The following is an 8,095-nucleotide window of genomic DNA, read 5'->3' as shown; positions in this document are numbered from 1 at the left end:
GAAGCCTAGAACTAGGGCTGAGGGTCTACATTTGGAGGATGTCAAAGCTGAAGTCTTTATTCCCTTTAAACTTTGTATAACTTGAGGGGCTGGGGATTTAGCTCAGCGGCATAAGTGCCTGCCTTGTAAGCAGGCAGTCGTGAGTTCGATCCCTGGTACCGAAAAAGACCAAAAAAAAAAAACAAAAACCTTTGTATAACTTGAACAGTATACTTTCCTTCCCCCTTTCATCTTTTCTATAGGAGCCAAGTGCTCCTACCTGGAAATCCAAACATGAATCCAAGGGCCGAGAAGCAGTTGGCAAGCACTGCTTATGGACATGGTGACTCCAGATGGCTCAGCTCTCTTGTTTGCTGAGCATTTGATACATACTGAGCTGCAGGTGGGGCCCCAGGGGTAGATAGATACAATGAGTCTCTGCCTTGAAAATCCTTATCTAATTTTTCTGGCCTGAATATCCTAGGAGGGTATCTCAGTCATTTCTAAATGCAGTGATTCTAAGTCCCCAACTTACCAACGAGTTCTGTTCCAGGAGAATGCATGAGTCAGATTCATTTGTAATTGACAAAGTGAGTGCAGATGTGAGTCTTCTAGAGCACAGGTGTGAAAATTGGCAACTATGTCAGGGTCTCACTGTATTCATGTTATACACAGGCCCTTCAGGGAATGCTTATTAAAATTATTCTTTTACATAGAAGCCTTAACTTCTATAGTCAAAAAGAATTATATGACTCCATTCTGAGGAGGCCCATTATCCCCTTGGACACCCAAAAAATAATTATTGTGTTCCACTGTGAATTCTCCTCAGCGAGGGCCCCCTGAACGCGTGTGTCCACGTGGGCTTGGGTGGGTGTTGGAAATGGATCTCTCTTGTTTTTGAGATGGGGTCTCCTACATAGGTCAGGCTGGCCTTGAACTCACTATGCAGCCCAGGTTCCTTCTGTCTCAGTCTCTCGTGGATTACAGGTATGTGACACCGTGCCTGGTGGAAATAGCGCTTGAGTCAGAGTTCAGACAGACACAGAATGCACTGCACCACAATTTGAAGAATGTTAGGGAGGATGAAGAGAGGGTTTTTGTAATTCACAAGTTTAGAGCAGTAAAGGAAAAAGAATTGGGAACAAAGTTCAAGGAAGGAAAGGACAAAGAAAGGAGGCACTGAGGCCTTATTTTACACACACAGAGATGTCTCAAGGCGCCAATCCTGGTAGTGCTATGGGTTGGATGCTTGGCTTCTTGCTTACTAGGCAAGTCCCCAACCACTGAGCTACTTTCTAGCCCCAGGGTCCTTTTGGTCATCACCAATGGTCTGTTCTTCCCCTCCTCCCCAAAAATGCCCTGGGCTCCAGGTCTTGTTTCCTTCCACACACTGTTGACTGAGTTTTCTCTGAGAGGAAGACAGGACTGTGAACCTTGCCAAGTAATACCAAGCTCCAAGGGGCCTACAGAGACTTTTTTCTGGAATACATGGGTGGGGCATGGGAGAGCCTGGACTCAAGGGAGACTTAGCATGGCTGTTATATTGGCAGGCAGAGTTCTGGAGTTAAAGGATCCGTTTCCCTGTGCCCCGCCTCTGAGGAGCTGTATGAACCTGGGAGCTACTGCTCTGTGAATTACCACCAGGCCCAGCTGCTAAGGTGTGGAAGCCAGAACAAAGCACATCAGAGGAGTGGCAGTGGCAGGAGCAGCTCATTCTCCTGCTGAAGGACCCTGGGCAGCTTCAGAAATAGATACCATATGGACCCAGAGCATACAGGCCATTTTCTGTACACTTGAACCCAAGACTGTTCAAAGATGTCTGTAAACCAGCGAGGTACGGGGGCTTATTCCTGTAACCCTGGCACTCAGGAGGCTGAGACAGAAAGAGTACTACAAGTTTAAAGCCAACCTGAGCTATATAACAAGACTCTATCTAAAAACAACACCACCTAAAGGAGCTCTTAAATTTCTCCTCTCAACTTCTCGCAAAGCTAGGCAGGTCCTTTCTTTCTGGGCTTCTGGCTTCTTTCGCTATGTTTTCCTTTTATGAGAAAGCAGGCATTGCAGAATAAGAAGTATGATCACCAGCCCCATCTGCTCCTAGAAGATCTGTATATGGAGACGATCAAATTAGACTGCTTTATGGGGCTGTGGGGAGAGCTGAATGGAGACAAAATAACTAGCATTTATGAGTTCCTGGGTTCCGTGATCAGCACCTTTAATCACAGCTGAAACCAAATTGCTTTTCTCTAAACCCATGGTTCTTAAACTTTGGACACTGGATGATCAGCATCCTGCGAACTTGTTTGAAATGCATATTTTCATGGCCCACTCCAGACTTTGAGTCAGAACCTTCTCCTCTCCACCCCACCAAATCATTTTTTGAGACAATCTCATTATGTTGCCCAGGTTGGCCTTGAACTTGTGGTGATCTTCCTACCTCGTCCTCCAAATTCTGGGATTACAGTTGTGTGCCAACACACCTAGATGAGTTAAAACCTCTTTAGGGTCCAAAAATCCAGGTTTAAAAATCTCCCCTTTCAGGCAATTTTGATGTATACTGAAGTATGAGAATCTCACCTCAGTAAGGAAACCTTTTAAACTACTCGTGATAATATCCTCGGCACACTCTCCTAGCCAGTTTCCAGGTGTGACTGTCTAAAGGCTTTCTCCCTCAGTTCCCTGTGATGATGTCTTGACTCAGAAAATCAAGATGATTAGTGTCCTAGTCCTACAGGACAGATCTGAGTGGGCTCAGAATTTCCTTGTTTCAGTGGGGTGTGGGCTTTTACCATTTCCCAAACTCTTCACCATTCCATTTCCCATCATAAGAATGCATTTAGGATTTAGGGCGTGTGGAAGTGGAATTTTGTGAAATATGAAGACAAAAATTTAGGAAAATACGGAAAAAGATCAGTTAGACTCAAGGAAGTCCACTTAAAAGGCCTCCTTCAGCAGCATACCGGGCTCTCCTTTTCTAGAGCTCTTGCAGGTGAGTAGGCCCTTAGCTGTGGAGTGAGGCACAGCCCTACTTCCCAGGGAGGGCATAGGGCTCCACTAAGCCTGTCATCCTTTGACATTGACCTGGAAGTACCGAGAGTCCAGCACTTGGAAATGACAAAGCACTCTAAAACCCGGAATAGAATAGAGGCCAAAATAACATTTTCCCAGGTTCTAGAGCGGTAACTTCTTAACAATGAGTGGGCTGGAAAAAGAGGCTGTAGCCTTAGGGCACTGGGTCTGCAGGACTGGCTTTGCAAGGTTCTTGCGTGGTCTTGCCCTGGAGTGCTATGTGCAGGTCTCGCAGCAGAGGGCGCTGCTGTACTCCAAAACTCGCCAGCTGGCCACCTGCAACTTGTCTCCTAGCGGCTGTTTTGAAACCTGCCTCCCTGGCCAGCTCCCTAACCTGCAGACAGGGGCTCAGCGGGTGGGCGCGGGAAGCTGCTGCTACATTAGGTGGAGACTGAGGGGAAAAGCTCCGTGAGTCGCCTGTAGCTTCATGCAGGAAATACTACTAACCTCTGGAAGAAACCGCAAGGAGAAGTCTTCCAGACCCACAGCCTTCTCTAGCGGGTCATAATTCTCCCTAGAAAGGTGAAACCTAGATCTGACGGCCTAAGGGATTGTGTCCGTTGCTCACATTCAGTTGTGAAAAAAAAAACCTCGAGGCTTATTTACTTTATGATTGTATTTGCCTAAAAGGCAACATTTTTTCATGTTATTTCTTGTAATCTTTTTTTAAAGGGGGCCTTAGGCATTGAACCTAGGGCTTCCCATTACATTAGGGTGATGCTATTGCTGAGCTACATCCCCAGCCCTGCCATGTGATATTTTATGGTATCCTCTCACTGTATAAGAACTGTGTGATCTGTTTTATGTTATTTTCAGGAATAATGACAGTAATTAACACGTCAGATATTTACTGCATATACAACTTTCTAAACTTTTTTCTTTTGTGGCTCCAGGGATTGTACTCATAACCTCACACTTGCCAGGCAGGTGCTTATGCCACTGAGCTAAATCCCCGGCCTCAACTTTCTAAGCTAATCGTGTATTAACTTTCACAAAAATACCATATGGCATGGCTGGGGATTTTAGCTTAGCAGCACAAGCACCTGCCTGGCAAGTGTGAGGTCATGAGTTCGAACTCTGGTGCCAAACAAATGAACAAACAAACAAAACAATATATGGCAGGTATTTATTATTTTCACATTTCTTTATGAGGGTAATGAAATTGAGGAACAAAGTTTAAATAAGATTACACACCTAGTCAGGCACTGCGGCCCACAAAGTACAGTGCCTGGAGCCAGAGTTAGTGGAGCATCCTGTAGTCTTAGTATTTGGGAGCCTGACGCAGGAAGATTGTTGCATGTTTGAGGCCAGTTTGGGGCTACATAGTTCAAAACTAGCCTTAACTACACAGCAAGACTTTACTTTAAAAAACAACAACAAAGTGGGTGTGGTGGCTCAAGCCTGTAATCCCACCACTCAGCGGGTTGAAGCAGGAGGATTGTTGTGAGTTGGGATACAAAGTGAGCTCAAGGGCCGCCTGAACTGGGAAACCCTGTCTTGAAAAGACAAAAACAAACAAACAAACAACAGCCAGTGTGCCTTTCTGGAGTTGGGAATGTATTTTCAAGCTTCGATTCTAGGTTTTTAAAATTCTTATTTGAAGATAATCTTGCTAAGTCACTGAATCATCCAGGCTGGGCTTGAATTTGTGATCCTTTTTCCTCAGCCCCTTAAGTAGCCAAAATTACATGCCCGTAATACCTGGCTAGTTGTAGATGTTTCTGAAGTTAGAACCACAAATCTGGATTGGGCTTGGAAGATCAAAGAGAGACCCAGTGTATGGCTCTGAGGAGGTAAGTTCTCACTGGCACCCTTGAATGGACTGGTAGTTAGCGTGAGGTCAAATAATGAGTGGAATCTTGCTGGGCCTAGGGTGATAAGTTCAAGGACAGCTGGAAGGTAGTGAGTCCCTGTTTCAAAAGAATGTAAATCTTTTGATCTAAAAACTGCCTGCGACAAAAAAACAAAACAAAACAAAACAAACAAACAAAAAAAAAAAAAACAACTCAGGGCTGGGATTTAGCTCAGCGGCATAAGCACCTGCCTTGCAAGCAGGCAGTCGTGAATTCGATCCCCAGTACCAATAAAAAGGAAAAAGACAAAAAACAACAACAAAAAAAACCTTCCTAGGAGCCTTGCTTGGTGATACATGTCTATAATTCCAGCACTCAGGAGGCTGAGGCAGGAGGATCACTGTGAGTTCAATGGCAGCCTGAGCTACAAAAGCAAGTTCAAGGTCATTTTGTACTATGTTACATGACCCTGTCTCAGAAAATTGACTAGGACTGGGCATGGTGGTGCACACATGTGATCCTATCACTTGAGAAGCCGCAGCAGGATGATCACTGGGACTTTGAGGCCATCCTGGGCTACATAGTGAGGTCTAGGTCAGCCTAGACTATATAGCAAGACCTTAACTCACAAATCCAAAACCAAAACTAACCACTGACTGGGTCTGGGGATGTAACTCAGTGACAGAGTGCTTGCCTAGCATGCATGAGGCCATAGGTTGATCTTTGGCACCGTTAAAATAAAACGAAACAAACCAAAAAAGCTCAATCATCCCAGTACTGTAGTACCTGGCTGACCTTATTAGGAATATATAGCAGGAGCCTTGGGATATTCTCTCCCTGTTCTATTCAGGCAAATGCTAAGTAACTGCTTCATTTTGGGGTTTTCAGTTCTAAGTTCTTTTTTTCATTTTATTTAAGGAGAAAAAAAAACAGAGAAAGGATACAAGTTATACAGATTTACAGAAAAAAATAAACAGGAAATCACTAGTTAATGGATTACATATTGTCATCTTAGAAATAATTGTTCAAGTCACAAAATTAAAGCTTGTAAAGACATTCCAACAGTGAGACTGCAAACAGTTCTGTTCAATGATCCAACAAAACTCAGTGATATCATTATCTATCTTATATACTTAAATATACATGCAGTTATATCGTTTAGAGCACTTTCTTTTCCTCTCTTTTGTACAATGACAATTACACATTTTGGGTTTTGTTGCTCCCACAGTTCTTATTATTTTTTTGGAAGGGAGTAGAACCAAATGTGACATAACAGAACAGAGTCAATCAAATCGAAAGGGTGGACATAATGGTTACCATAATGCCTCCCGCTATCTCTAATAGAATTGCCTATATCATCAGTTATAATAAAATTGAACAAAACAGTAAAGAACAAAACCGACAAAACCAAAACATTGGAGACATTATAGATCTTCAAAAGTAGATAATAGTCAACGAGAATGGGCGTCATAATGAATCTCACTATCTTCACAGCTGTTGCCTAAACTTTCGAACCTGGTACTATCAAGCAAAACAGAATAGGGGGACATCAGTCAAAAACAAGATGATGAGAGTAATACAGGGCTTTAAATCAAGATAATGGAAAGTCAGAGTGGGTTACTATAATATATCCTGCTATTTTTTATTTATTTTTCCCTTAATTAAAAGCATAAAAATAAAAAAGTAAATAATGAAGTGGAGATTGAGATAAAAGAGGGCATAACAGCAAAACAGTGCAGATCAAAACATAACCATTTAAGCAGAATAGTGTTTCACCACAAGATAATCCCGACATAAAAGTAGTTACCATATTGTCTCTCTTCTTGAAATCTTTGAGTATAACTTCGTATGCTGTAGCATCAAATATATCAAAACAATGTAAAACCATTTAAGAGAATGACAGCATTACAGGGTATTTAGAATCAACTAAGAAAATGAACAATGGTTTCTGTATAATCTCCTTGTCTTTAAAAGTTTTTGCTTATACTATCGTACATAATAAAATCCAATAAGATACAACCTGTTTAGACCATTGGAGACAGAAGAACAAACAGTTCTAAGTTCTTACAGGTATTCAGATGTGACATGATTGCTGCCCTTAAAACACTGATAAGATAGAAATAGGTTCTCTCAAGGTCAGTCTGAATTGCCTAGTGAAACTCTGACTCAGAAAGAAGGAGGAGGAGGAGGATGAGGAAGAAAAGCAGGAGAAGGAGGAGAAGAAGAAAAGAAAAAGGGGAGAGATTCTCTCTGTCCTCATCCTTAGAAGCACCCTGGCCCACTAATATTCAGCAAAGGGCAGGAATGCTGCAACTTCCAACTCCACATAAGCAGGCAAGTGGGGGGGCCTGGCCACGTTCATAGAATAGTTAATCCCTGCCTTCCACCAAGATGTCATAATGTGTCCTGCATTTGCTGTTTCAGGCTCCGTGTTAAAAACGCTATACCAAATATGTACTTATTAATGCCTATAATTGCTACATGAAACAGATACTGTTATCCCTAATCTTGCAGATGAAGAAATAGAAGACCAGAGTAATAAGAAACTTACTCAGAGTCACCCAGGAAGTGTCAGAGATGCTGTTGACCCCAGGCAATCTGGAAAGCTTTTGGTCCTCACTACTCACTATTTTGCTGTCATCCTAGTTTAGGGTAGCAGCAGGAATTAAAGCTCAACAGGGAGAAAGCGCTTGAGAGAAGGCATAATCCCTATAGCCTGACCATAAGTAGAAGAAAAACATTGCAAATGAAAGTACAGTAAGATACAGGGACTTTGGACCCATGAGCCTCAATCAGTAGAGCATAAGAACTCTCCAGGGCGGGGCTTGTGTCTCAGTCATTTTGCATCTGGCACAAAACTGGACATTGGGCTGAATGATGCTGAGTGACATCTCTTTAGAAAGAACGGGCTCATTTGTCATTACCCACATGGATACCCCGCAGGCAGTGGCCATCCTGGAGGGCGTGACTGGAGGGGAAAGGGTATACTAGAGAGCTGCCAGTATTAGTTTGGAATCATATTTATTTGCAGGGCTTTTTCTACCCTCCCCTAGTCTTGGTTGCAAATCCTCATTAAAAGCCCATGATGTCAGCCTCTCCACCATATAGCTGAGACAGAAGTGATACCCATGCACCTGAACTGTAACCTGAAAAGCTGGCCTCCCTGCAGGATGAATAGGGCCTTGCTCCCAAACACTTTCTTTGATCCAGTGCCTGCATTCTTGGTCCATTCCACACAGACAGCTTTGGAT

Source organism: Cavia porcellus, unplaced genomic scaffold (assembly GCF_034190915.1).
Source record: "Cavia porcellus strain 051 isolate PalLab524CR breed Dunkin Hartley unplaced genomic scaffold, mCavPor4.1 scaffold_21, whole genome shotgun sequence".
Lineage (NCBI taxonomy): Eukaryota > Metazoa > Chordata > Mammalia > Rodentia > Caviidae > Cavia > Cavia porcellus.
The sequence above is the reverse complement of the archived record's forward strand: the minus strand, read 5'-3'. Positions refer to the sequence as shown.